Consider the following 13,634-nt stretch of genomic DNA (forward strand, 5'->3'; position numbering starts at 1 on the left):
CCTTCATTTCATGTGCATTGGTGTTTTGCCTGCATGTATGTCTGTTCGAGGGTGTCGGATCCTCTGGAAGGAGAGTTAAAAACAAATGTGAGCGAATTGAACCCAGGTCTTCTGGAAGAGTCGCCAGTGCTCCTAACCTCTGAGCCATCTCTCCAGCCCCACCTCTGTTTTTATTATTTATTGATTAATTGGTTGATTGACTGAGGTCTACCTGCCCTCTGCCTCTTAAGTGCCGGGATTAAAGGCGTGGGACATTGTGCCAGACTCTACTTTTCTTTATTTAATTGTTATTGTTTTAAGTTTATTTTTTTTATTTTAAGTTGATTGGTATTTTGCCTGTATGTATGTCTATGTGAGCGTGTCAGAGCCCCTGGAACTGGAACTACAGACAGGTGTGAGCTGCCATGTAGGTGCTAGGAATTCGAACCCAGGTCCTCTGGAAGAGTAGTCAGTGTTCTTAACAGCTGAGCCATCTCTCCAGCCCCCTGTTTCTGTTTTTTAACTTTTTGAAACAGGGCTTCATGTACTGAGGCTCTCCTCAAACTTGTTAATGTAGCCAAGGATGACTTTGAACTTCCTCCAGGTCTGAAGTTCTAGGTCTACACCCGTACGCCACCACGGCCTATTTATGCCGTGCTGGGAATTGAGCCCAGGGCTTCGTACAAGCTAGGTGAGTAGTCTACCAACTGAGCTACACCCCCGGGGCCAAATAAGGTTTAATAAATGAATTTAATGTGCACTGAACACAAATAAATAGATAGATAGATAGATAGATAGATAGATAGATAGATAGATAGATAAATAAATATCAATCTTCTTAGGGGCTGGAGAGATGGCTCGGCCATTTAGAGCACTTACTGCTCCTGCAGAGAACCCTGGTTCAGTTTTCACTATGCATATTGGTTGGACCTCTGGCTTCCAAGGGAACCTGTATGCATGGCATGTGCTTTAACTCACATAGGAACACACACATATGTACAAAATAAGTTAATAATTATTTTAAAAGGATTCGAAGCCCCCAAACCCAATATATGTATGTATATATGTGTATGTATATATGTATATATAATGTGTTTATGTACATACATACATACACATTGGCCAGTTCCCTTTGAAGGATATTGTGTTTTTCTCCAATCATTTTCTATTACAGGATATGGTAAGGAAGAGAAGCCATTAAGGAAGCAGTTCTCAACCTTCCTAATGCTGTGATCCTTTAATACATTTCCTGGTGTTGTGGTGATCCTCCCACCAAAATAATTATTTCTTTGCTACTTCATAATTGTAATTTTTCTACTGTTATGAATGGTAATGTAAATATAAGATATGCTGGATATCTGATATGGGACCCCGGTGAAAGGACCATTTGACCCCCAGAGAGGTCTCAACCCACCCACAGGTCGGGAACTGCTGAATTAAAATGCTGGCAGCCAGTGCTATAGCTCAGGAGTGGAATGCTTGCCTGGCACAAGGAGATTCTCAATTCTTGAATGTGAGGCATCTGTTACAAGCCCCATGTTAGAGCGCTGGTTCCCCAGCTGATGATGGTGTTGTGAGAGGCTGGGGACCTGGGGGGGAAGAGGAGCCTGGCTGGTAGTCCTAGATCACTGGCGTGGGCCTCGCTAGTCTACCCAGCCTGGCCGCAGTCTGCTTTCTCGAATTCCTCGTTTGTGCTTTTTGGAGAAGTAGCCACAGATCCTGTAGCCCCCAAACCATTTCCACCTTGACGGACTGAGATCCTCTGAGACAGTGGGTCAGAGTAGACCCTGCTCTGGCTGTCAGCTGCTTTTGTTCAGGCAGTTTGTCACACGGGGGGGGGGGGGGGGCAAGACAAACTGCACAGAACCAACCACAAGGAATGTGAAGGTTGCCCAGGTTAGCTCTAACTCCCTATGTCCTATTTCACAGAGGGTCACAGTATCACATAGATCACGACACATTTATACATATGTATCATGATAGTTATATATCTACATCTACATATATATCGATATCTACATATACATGAAGGGCTTTCTGAGACAAAGTCTCACTATGTAGCGCTCGCTGTCCTGGCACTCTCTGTATAGACCAGGCTAGCCTTAAACTCACAGGCAAGCACCTACCTCTAACTCCTGAGTACTGGTCTTAAAGGTGTACACCACCATGCCCAGCATATTCTTAAATTTTCAAAAACAAGTTCTCTGTGGGGCTGGAGAGATGGCTCTATGGTTAAGAGCATTGACTGTTAGTATTCAGGCATCTGTACTGGGCTGCCCTCGGGGTCCTGACAGGATCCGTCCTCAACTGCAGCCACTAAGAGTAGCTCCTGTGCACATTCACTACGTTCCCTTTTTAAAAGGTGGGTCATCTCTTTCTCCCCCTTTCCTTCTCTCTTCCACCACTCTTGTCCTCAGGGACAAGTCTCTGCCGTCCTCTCTGCCCCTCTCTGCCCCTTTCTCTGTCTCTTCTCTCTCCTTTTCCAATAAACCTCTTATGTGAGTCTTGTTGCATGGCATGACTTCTCTTCACGGCTTTTTAAAATTACAGCATTGCCTGCCCTTCCAGAGCACAGGGGTTCGATTCCTAGCAACCACGCTGCAGCTCAGAACGGTCTATAACTCCAGTTCCAAGGGATCTGATGCTCTCTTCTGACCTCCTCGGGCAGTACACACTAACAGTGCACAGACAGACACACAGACAAATCTGTATATACATAAAATGAAAACAAATCTTTAAAAATAAACAAATAAAGCAGTCTGTGTGTCTTCTTACGTGTTGGGTGCTAGTCCCTGTCTTCCACCTTGTTTGGGGTGTGTGTGTGTGTGGGGGGGGTGTCTTCTGTTCACTGCTATCTGTGCCAAGCTAGCTGTGAGCTTCCCAGGACTCACCAGTCTCCGCCCCCATCTCACTGGATAGAGGAGCGCTGGGATTTACAGATTCGTAAAAGCTCTTCTGGCTTTCCATGGGTACCGGGGATCTTCACTCAGGGTCTTATTGTAGAGCAAGTATTTTACGCACTGAGCCTTCTCGGCTCCGTACCCTTAATTCTCTGCCCTGTGTCCTTTCTACTCAGCCTCACATCAGCCCCCCGAAGAGAAACACATTAAGCGTATTTGCCATAGGATCTTTGCTCAGGGCTGCCACTGTCTACTTAGGACTGTGATATTTTAGAGACACAATGGTCCACGCTTTTACAAAAGTAATCTGTGAGGCAGCCCATACATAGTAGATAGAAAACAAAACAATAACAATAACACCACCACCACCAAGAAAAAAAAAAAAAAACTCAGTTTGGATTGTTTTTCTGAATGGGGGAAATAGAACGTTTGCTTAAGCAGATGTTCCTTGGTTCTCTTTCATGTACCCTCTGCTCCCTACTCTGGGACTGATGGAGAGTTGCCCCCAGCTATTAAAAGCTGTACTGGAAAGCCCCCATCTCCAGATCTTTGCATTCTAATTCAAAACAGACCTTGAGGTCTTTAGTAAGCACCAAAGGACCTGAGTGGACCCGTGGCGGCAGGGATGGAGCTGGGGGAGCAGAAGTGGACCGAAGGACTTATGGTCGTGGTTATTATTATTTTAAATAGAATATCTTTTGTTTATTCTTTTGACGATTTCACATGAGGGAACATAGCAGCATCCCGATGTCATTGGTTTCTGAACTCACAGTTCCAGACAACCTAGGCCTGCCATTGCCCTCACCAGATGCTGATCTTGGAAGAAGCCTCCTTCAGGTCTGAAGCTGTGGTTGAGTCCTGGCTTTCCCTCCTTTCCTATTAGTTCTTCCAGATGGTTGGGGACTCGTGGGTCGCCCCAAAACAAGAGCCCAATGTCAAAACTAGAAAAAAAAAGATAAAGAGGGTCACTTCAGACTGATTACGGGAACAATCCATCACGGGGCCATTAACATTCTAAACACATGCATCCCAAACACAGGTGCACCCAATTTTATAAAACAAACGCTATTAGATGCAAAACTCTAGATGAGTTCTAGGACAATAGCGGTAGCAGGACTTCAATACCCTGCTCTCAATAAATGATAAGCCTTCCGGACCAAAAAAGAGGGCGAGAGAGAGAAAGAGAGAAAGAAAGAAAAAAAAACCAGAAAAATCTGGGGAAATACAAAAGATCCTGATGTCTTTTGAAACCGGAATAAATAGAACTCTCAAGCTTTTGATTCTCTGGGAGAGCTATTGGGCTCCTTTTGCAGAGCGGTGTTTCATTTCTTATAGCAAAGAGGTTTTGAAATTGCATTCAAGTGCCTAATAACCTTCTTGGCACATAAAGGAAGTCCTCCATCAACCACACACGCACAAAAAAAAGAAAAGAAAAAGAAGAAGGACAGAATGTACTGAGTGGCGAACAAGGGGAGGACATAATGAGGGTTTAACTCGCACCTGCTGCAGCTGCCCACCAAGGACCCAGGACTTCCGTTTCAGTCAGCAGCCTGCATGGCTACATTTCTGCCCCCCTCTAATCCAAAAATGACCTAGAGGCCTTTAGTAAGTGCCAAGGTCTTGAGTGGACCAATAAGGGGGCGGCAGAAAGGGACTGAAGGACTTATTGTTTCGATTATTATTATTATTATTATTTTGAAATAGAATGTCTTTCATTTATTCTTTGATAATTCCATACACGTAAGCAATGAACCTTGGCCATATGCATCCAAACTCTCGCTTCCCACTCGGCCAGGCACCCCAAGGCATTATCCTTCCTCAGCCCTTTGTGTTCTCCTACAGCAGAATTTAATCCCTGTTGAGTCTTCCCATCCACCCACATTCCACTTTGTCCTTGGCTAGAAGCCTGCCCTCCCGCCATGGCTCCCTCTGCAGGGTACTCAACCTCGCTAGCAACCAGAGAAGATCACCATGGAAACCACTTGTAGAGAGGAAGGAGTGGGTGGTCAAGAGGGTGAGGAGAGGGCAGCGAGAGCTTCAGAGAATGAAATATTTCATGCAACATGATGTGGTTGCAAAACCTGGGTCTAGATGTAGCTCAGGGTAACCAATAAACATTTCTTATTTGTCGTTAGGATGCACAGAGCCTCCCATCACAAGCGCCCATGTCTGCATCCCTAGCATCCATACATATATATGTTTTATCTGTTTTAAAATATTTATCTTAAGTGACGTGTACGTGGTTGTGTGCCATATGACAAATAAAAATCACACGTCTAGGTATTTACCAAATTCACTGATGGGAACACCGGGCAGGTAGACCATGGCACACCAGGGACAACTCTGCCATCAAACAGCATCCACTGCTTTGGGACCCGTGGAAACTAGTGTTCTGTTCTATAATGCATCCCAGAGGCTTTACCTGAGAGTTGAAAGTACGGCAACAGAAGCAGAGATAGGCAACGAGTGGCTATTAAGAGAACTAAGATGGTCCAAAATAAATGCAACTGTGTATCAGCAGATTTCCAACTCCCAGTCACAGAGCTGTGACCAGTCCATCAGCCCTGTCCCTAGGACTTCAGCTTCACAGTTTCCCCTGTGCTGGGGTTGAATGCAGGGCTGGAGGCAGGCTAAGCACATTCCGCATGCCTATTTTTTCTTTCAGGGCTGCACGATCCCTCATTAACTCAGGCTGACTGAAATCTCCTCCATTTTTTATTTGTTTGGTTGATTTGGTTTTAGTTTTGAAGACAGGGTTTCTCTGGGTAGCCCTGGCTGTCCTAGAACTCACTTTGTAGACCAGGTTGGCCACAAACTCACAGAGATCCTCCTGCCTCTGCCTCCTGGGTGCTCAGATCAAAGGCATGCACCACCACGCCCAACCATGTATTTCTTCATGTGTGTGTGTGTGTGTGTATGTGTGTGTGTGTGTGTGTGTGTGTCTGTCTGTCTGTCTGTCTGTCTGTCTGCCTTCGTGTGGAAACCCAAGGTTGATGTTAGGTGTTAGCCTCCATCTCTCTGCCACCTTACTCAACGAAGCAGCTTCTCTCAATCAAACCCAGAGTGTGAAGATATGACTAGTCTTGCTAGCTCTTTGCTCTGAGGATCTGGAATGACGAGTGAGCTGCCGTGCCCACCCAGCAGTTACACGTGTTCTGGAGTAACTCCAAACTCCAGTCCCCATGCTTTCAGGGCAAGTGATTTAACTGCTGAGCTACCTCCCCAAAGCTCTTCCTATCGTTTTAAGTGTAGCTCCTGAATATTCAAAATGATACTCACAGTGTATATTTATGTCCTGATTACATTTCATCACATGCTTCTAAAATCGATTTCTCCTCTCTCTCTCTCTCTCTCTCTCTCTCTCTCTCTCTCTCTCTCTCTCTCTCTCTCTCTCTGTCTTTTATTGCTTTGTGCATCTCTGGATCATTGTGAACATTCTATGAACAACAGTAAAGACTTGTTTGTGGTTTTAAAAAAGTATGTGTTATTCTTGTGTGTGCATGTGCACGACATATGTGGCCACGGCTTACATGCACGCATGTGTGTGGAGGTCGGCAGACACTCTTGGGAGTCGGTCCTCACCTTCCACCACAGGTTCCCGGGATCCAACTCAGATTGTCAGGTGCCCAAAGTATGTGTTTTTACCCTTTGAGCCATGTCTCTGGCCTTGTCTGTGTTGGTTATCCAGTAGGCTCAGTATCTAGAATAATTAACGATACATAATTGGCTATTGATATAAAGATGCTTTTAAAATTTATAAAGGATTGACATCCTGATAAACCCATCATGTGTCCCAAATATTTTACATTAAAAAAATGTGCATTTAAGAGTCTGGAGAGTGGGGCTGGAGAGTTGTTTCAGAGGTTAAGAGCACTGGCTGCTCTTCCAGAGGGCTTGGGTTCAGTTCCCAGAACCCTTATGGCAGCTCACAACTGTCTGTAACTCCAGTCCCAGGGGATCTAACACCCTCACATAGACATGCATGCAGGCAAAGCACCAATGTACATAAAATAAATAAATAAAGTTTAAAAGAGAGAGAAAGAGAGAGCTTGTGTAAGAGAGACAGAGGGGTAATGTAAGCCTTTAATTACAGTGTTCCAGAGGCAGAGACAGGCAGATCTCTGAGTTTGAGGATAGCCTGGTCTACAGAACAAGCCAGTTCCGGGAAAGCCAGAGCTAGACAGAGAAACTCTGCCTTAAAAAACACAAAAAGGGGCTGGAGAGAGGTCTCAGAGGTTAAGAGAACTGGTTGCTCTTCCAGAGGTTTAACTCACAACATCTGTAATGAGATCTGGTGCCCCTTCTGGCCTATAGGCATACATGCAGGCAGAACGCTGTATGCGTAGATGGCTAAAAGAGTACTTGCTGCATAAGAATGACCCCAGGACCCATGTAAAAAGTTGAAGGTGGCTGCACTTGTCTGCTGCCCCAGTGCTGTGGAGCAGAAACAGGAAGACTGCAGGAACTTGCTGGTCAGACAGCCTAGACAAAACCCAGCAAACTCCAGGTTTAGCAAGACACCCTGTCCCAAAAGAACAAAGCAGAACGTGACACACCGGACACTCACTACCCCGTCACCTCTGGCCCCTGCACCTGCACAGATGCACATATATACCACACCTCCACACATGAGAAGCCGGATTAGTGCACCTGACCTGTTGAATCTGTCTCATGCTAGTCCGCATGCTCAGAACACTTGATTATCCTGCAGCTCGGAAAAACTCTACTCTCACAAAACCTATTTTAGAATACGGTGTTGGATGCCTGCATATATATTTTATAGACAGCCTAGCTTATCAAGATACAAAATACAGCTTTAAAAAAGTGTTGGTGATCTGGGCTTGGTTATCTCAGTGGTAGAATATCTTCCCAGCATGCACAGCTCCTTCCTCAACACACAAACACACACACACACACACACCACAAACACCACAAACACATACACACACCACACACATACCACACACCCACACCCACATACACACAATGGTGTATAGTACACCCTATTGTCACTTACTCTTTTAATTATATGACTGACTGGGACCTTCAACTCACTGCCACAGCCTGGCACTGTCACAATATCATGGTACATATTAACAGTCAGGAAAGAAGATCAACATTCTAAGTACCCTTACTGCAGAATGGTATTTATATACTATAGCAAATAAAAACAAATTAAAGGTGGGCCCAGAGAGCTAGCTCAGCGAACTCTAGAGATCTACCTAGATAGATATCTAAGTACATTGGCAGCTCTTGCAGAGGATTTGGTTTGGTTCCCAGCACCCATGGGTCATCTTCCAACTGCTTCTAACTCTGGCTTCAGAGTATCTAATGCCATCTTCTGGCCTCTGTGGGTATTGTGCCTATGGTATACACATACCTACATACAGGCAAGCACTTACACACATAAAATAAAATAAATACATCTTAGAAAGAAAGGAAAGGTTGCTTTTTTTAAAAAAAAAATGGAAGTTAACTCATCAACTGAGAAACACCTGTGTATTTTTCTTGTGTGTATCTGCTCATGCGTGTCATGTCAGATGGCGACTTGGAGTGTTTGCTTTTTTCTTCTGCATTGCTGGCAATAGGCTTGCTTGTTTGCTATGCATGCACTAGGAGAACTGGTCCGCAAGCTCCTGGGGATTCTTCTGTCTCTGTGTCCAGTCTTGCAGTGATGCACTGGGGTTATAGAGACAAGCTAGTGTGCCCAGTTTTACGTGGATTCTGGGGATCTGAAGCCAGGCCCTCACACTTGCATGACGGGCACTTTATCCACAGAGACATCTCCCCATCCTCATTCCTATCAGCTTTAGTTCCCATTGCAATGGGAAGAGTCCTCTGCATCGCCAACACCCCAGAGAATGTCCTAAGAACCAAAGTGGAGTAATGGATGCTGGATCAGCTAAACTGGGGTTGGGACAGAATCATGATTCTGTTGCACCCCTGCCTGGATGGGGCTGAGGCTGGGAGACATATATATTTTAACAGTTACTTGAAGGACCAAGTATTGTGGCTGGGAAGAGGGCGGAATCTTGAAAGTCAACAAGGAACAGAGGAAAGTGTCCCTCTCCTCACCTGGGGAGTGTGACACTGGCACTAGGAGTCTCTTTTCTCCTGTCCTTCACACACACGCCTCTCCCTGACACTATCCCAGGACTTCACCTGATTTGCTAACTTTGGGTCCTGAGACACAGCAGGGTGTTAGGGCTGAGCTCTGAAATTGTCCAAGAGAATAGCTGAAGTAGAGATGTGAGGGGAAAGCATAGCCTTAGAGACTTTCAGCTTCCTAGCAGAATCCTTGCTATGCTCAATCGTTTCCTTCCTCTTCATTATAAAGTCCCTAATGCTTATTTGAAGGATCTCTGGCCTGTCATGCTATGTCTCATTCCAATATGTTATTTTCTAGGGAATGTAACGCTGTCAGATATTCATATATGGCAAATCTATGTCTACATGGATTATGATAGAAAATATTTACACAGATGTATAAGCACATCTATCTACCTGTATCTGTGTATGTAAAATCTCATACATATCTATATTTATATTGCAGCTATATCTATTTTAGAGCAGGTTCCCAGGTAGGGGTGCAGTGGACCCATGTCCCCCAGCCCCCAGCTTAGTTGTTCTGACATCTATTACTCTGCTTTGGTCCTTAGTAGCATCCTCTGGTGCTAGTAATACAGGCATGCTCTTCCTGTTGCTATGGGAACAAGGCCGATAGGAATGAGGCTGAGAGATACAGGGGATAGAATTTTCCAGACTATATTGTGGGTTAGAATCCAGACCAGGCATATAAATAATTCACAGGAATATTTGGTGTGGGGAAATATTAGATGAAAATGCAAGATCATGGGTCAGGGATTTTATTTTTTCTCAACCTCAGTTTTCTTTTTCAAAAATGGAGAATATCTATTTCTGGATTATAGTATGGTAAGGATTACAATAGGTGCTACTTCAAATCTCTTAACTCCATACCTGTCATAGTGTGGCCAGAATTGGTAAAATAATGTTTTTTAGACTGTATAGGTACTGACATGGGGGAGGTATTAATTAGGATTAGTACAGGAAGAGAACTGATGCATTAAGAGGGCCTTTATTGAATTAGTCTACACAGTACAACCTGGTAGTCTACAGTGACTTCATCTGACCTAATCTAGTCCTGAGGGCCTGGAGAGTTCCCAGAGAACCACTGGTCTTCAGTCCATATTGGAAAGGCAAAAAAAGCTGGGTTCTGATATCAGTGTAGGGTTGAATGCAACAACAGGGCAGATGGACTAAAAAAAGGGGGGAGGGGCTACACAAGCTTGCCAACATGGTAGACAAACTCAGCAGTAAGACTGCAAGGCAACGAGTCAAGAAAGTAGCGCTCTTCCCCGGGATCCTCATACCTGACTGCCACTGGAGGTGATGGGTCTTCCTAATTCAACCGCCCTGATGAAGGAAATCTCCCGCGTGCGTGCCCAGCGTCTTACCTCTTGGGTGACTCCAGATCCAGTCAGGCTGACAGCTAAGGTTATCATTCATGGAGGGACGAGAAGAATGACGGTGAAAATGCAGATTCCCAGGCTGCTCTCCAACCAGAGAAGCCAAACCGCCCATTCTGCCTTTGCCTTCCACCTAACATTCTGTCTTGTTTATCTATTTATTTATCTATTTGCCAGACAAACTCTCCTGTTGTCTGAAGATCCCCCCCCTTTCCCCGTCTCCCTGTCTGTCTTTCTCTCTGTCTGTGTGTGCGTCTGCCTGTCTGATTACTTTCTGCTCACTGCAGAATAAGGTCATAGCACCAGGATGAGGATTTTCTCTTAGTGTCCCTGCATTCCTAACCCACTGCAATGCTCAGCACACAGTAGGTGTTTTATAGATATGGTCACGACGCAGGATCCATGAAGGATCTGTTCTAAGACTCCTGAGTATGACTAAACCCACACATCCGCAAGCCCCTTATAGAAAATGGTAGTGTTTGCATATAACCCCTACACACAATTTTTATCCCATCTATTACCTTTATTAATTTTGTGTGTATATAAGGTGCCTACTGGGGGGAGGGAGTGCGCATGTGCCCTGGTACACACATGGAGTCGAAGGAGTTTCTTCTCTCCTTCCACCATATGAGACCTGGGAAATGAACTCCATTTCTTAGGCTTGGAAGCGATTACCTTGACCTAGTCATCTTGTCATTCCCATGTATATATTTTTGTCAACTCCAGATTAATTCTAGTACCTAGGAACATGTATGTGCTATGGAGTTGTAATTACACTGTCTTAGGAAATTCTGACCTCTCAGAAACATCTGTCTTTTCAGTCTAGATGCGATGTGTGTGTGTGTGTGTTTGTTTGTTTGTTTGTTTGTTTGGATTGAGGCAGGGTCTCACTTTGTAGTCCTAGCTGGCCTTGAGCTCACTCCGTAGACAAGGCTGGCTTTGAGCTCAGAGAGATTTGCTTGCCTCTGCCTCCCAGGTTCTGGGGTTAGAGGTGTGAGTTACTACTCACTATACCTGGCTTCTGAATGTTTTTGGTGCAAATCTTGTTGAATTTGCATAATTGGAATCACTGGCTTGAGAGGCAGAGTGCCCTGGGAAAGAGAGACGGTGTCTGTGGAAAGGGCAGAACACCGAGGAGGATTGAGGAGGGAGGAGTGGCTGGGAAAGGTGCAGGAAGCTGAGATCCAGAATTCCGAATTCAAGCAGGAGGAGGGCTTCTTTGTTTACACATGGTTCTCAACCTTCCTAATGCTGCGACCCTTTAATGCAGTTCCTCATGCTGTGGTGACCCCAAACATAAAGTCGTTTTCATTGCTACTTCATAACTGTAATGTTGCTACTGATGTGAACCATGATATAAATATTTTTGGTGACAGAGGTTTGTCAGAGGGGTCGCAGCCTACAGGTTGAGAAACACTAGTCTACACCCAGAGTCCCCACAAAGCTCCCGTGACGTGGAGCTGACTGGGTGAAGACCTTGGTCCAGTGTTCTCAGACACATGGAAACACAAAGCAATCTCTTCAGTTCAAACATCCACGAAGCCCTGTGAGACGCACGCACATTACACAATTTGGAATACCCAACGGGTCCACAATTGCACTTATTTCTGCGTGCGCATGCTCGCAAATGACATGCACAGACATAGAGGACAGAGTACAGCTTCGGGGTGTCGGTTCTCTTCTTCCATCCTGGGGGTCCTGGGATCTCACTCAGGTCAGCAGGCTTGGTGGTAAATGCCTTTACCAATGGGACTATCTTGCCTCAATCCTCAATCTCTCTCTCTCTCTCTCTCTCTTAAGGCAGGGTCTCAGGTAGCTCAAGCTGGCTTCAAACTTGCTGTATAGTTGAGGATGGCTGTGAACTGTTGAATCTCCCTGCTGCTTCTGCTTGGTTAGTGCTGGGATCATAGGTGTGTTCGTTCATGACTTATGCAGTGTTAATGACTGAACCCAGGCCTATTATACTATTGCTGATTGTCATGGCTAGTGTTGTGTGGTCACATCATCTAAGAAGCAAGTGTCTTTATCAAAGCATTGTGGGATACTCCTTCATCTATACTGTGTCCTTATGACAATACCAGTAACTGAGAGTAAATACAAAATTAATATATTAATATAACTAGGCAGGCGTAATGACTTGGCAGGTAAAGGTGCTTGCCACCAAGGCTGCTGAACTGAGTTTGGTCCCCATAACCCATATGGTAGGAGAGAACTGACTTCCACAAGCTGTTATCTGACTCCCATAAGCTTGCTGTGATGCATTAAATAATACATATACTAACAATATAACTACATATATATATAGTTAGTACACACACACATACACTATATAACCATTTACATCATGCACAGTGACACACTGCTGTAATCCTAGTACGTGGAAAGCTGGAGCAGGAAAATTGCCATGCATTTGAGGCCAGTCTGCGCCATATAGCAAGACCCTATCTCAGATAATAAGAGCGACATTATTTCTGTTATTCACTCCTATCCATTGAGTGTGTGGGATAGATAAATGGCTTAATCATAAATGAATAAAGAGAAGAACAAATAGTATTTGTGTCGCTGTTTTTCTGAGGCAGCCTGAGATTTCTGCCGGGATGGCAGAAACCCCACACAAAATTTTCCTCTCCCTGGTTTTTTGCAGAGGTCTCGGCTGACAATGCATTTTAATTATATAAAAGTCTGAGGCCAGAGTCTCGGGCTCTGTCTCCTTCAGAGCTCTCATCGGGCCATCTCTGTTTCTATGGAAACAGCAGGCAGACAGAAGAGGAAGGAGCTGCAATAGGACCAGAGAGAGGGGCAGAGGCTGAAGTATTGTAGGACTTAGACGTGTATGTGCACAGGCGTGTTTGTGTGAGCATGTGTGCAGGCGTGTGTTTAGGCTCAAAATGCCAGCCTGGATTCCCAGTGGAGATTCTGCAAAGGTTTGAGGCTCCATAGGCCAATGGCTTGTGCTTCTTTGAACTTCTCATCTGTTATGTAGAAGAGGCTCGAAGTCTATGGGGCTTTGAGGGACACCTAAATACAGCTGTCTAGTGTATGGCTTCAGCCTGGCTGGCTATGGTGTCTCTAACCTGTCCTCACTGGGGAAGTTGCAGATCCTGGGCTAAACCTCAGGAACATGTTCCTGGGTCCAGCAAGAGGGCTCAGCACATAAAGGCACTTGCCACCAAGACTGACAGCCAGAGTTCGATCTCTAGAACCCATGGAAGTGGAAGGACAGAGAACCAACTCCTGTTGAGCTGTTCCTTGCGTTCCGGATACTATG

At 45.1% G+C, this 13,634-nt stretch overlaps 1 protein-coding gene across 7 annotated transcripts in view; it reads right to left on the reverse strand.

Annotated features, from left to right (window-relative positions):
- LOC101988510 (ubiquitin carboxyl-terminal hydrolase 29-like) overlaps nt 1-13,634 on the reverse strand; it is a 215,761-nt gene that overhangs the window by 28,291 nt on the left and 173,836 nt on the right. For 6 of the 7 annotated variants that reach the window (XM_026777138.1, XM_026777135.1, XM_005369280.2 and 3 more), the window contains one exon: nt 3,685-3,820. The gene's annotated coding sequence lies outside the window, so the exon portion shown is untranslated. Of the gene's footprint in view, nt 1-3,684; nt 3,821-6,461; nt 6,580-13,634 lie in introns of those variants that run through there. The other variant, XM_026777136.1, reaches the window with a different exon arrangement.

Source organism: Microtus ochrogaster, unplaced genomic scaffold (genome assembly GCF_000317375.1).
Source record: "Microtus ochrogaster isolate Prairie Vole_2 unplaced genomic scaffold, MicOch1.0 UNK47, whole genome shotgun sequence".
NCBI classification, from domain to species: Eukaryota; Metazoa; Chordata; class Mammalia; order Rodentia; family Cricetidae; genus Microtus; species Microtus ochrogaster.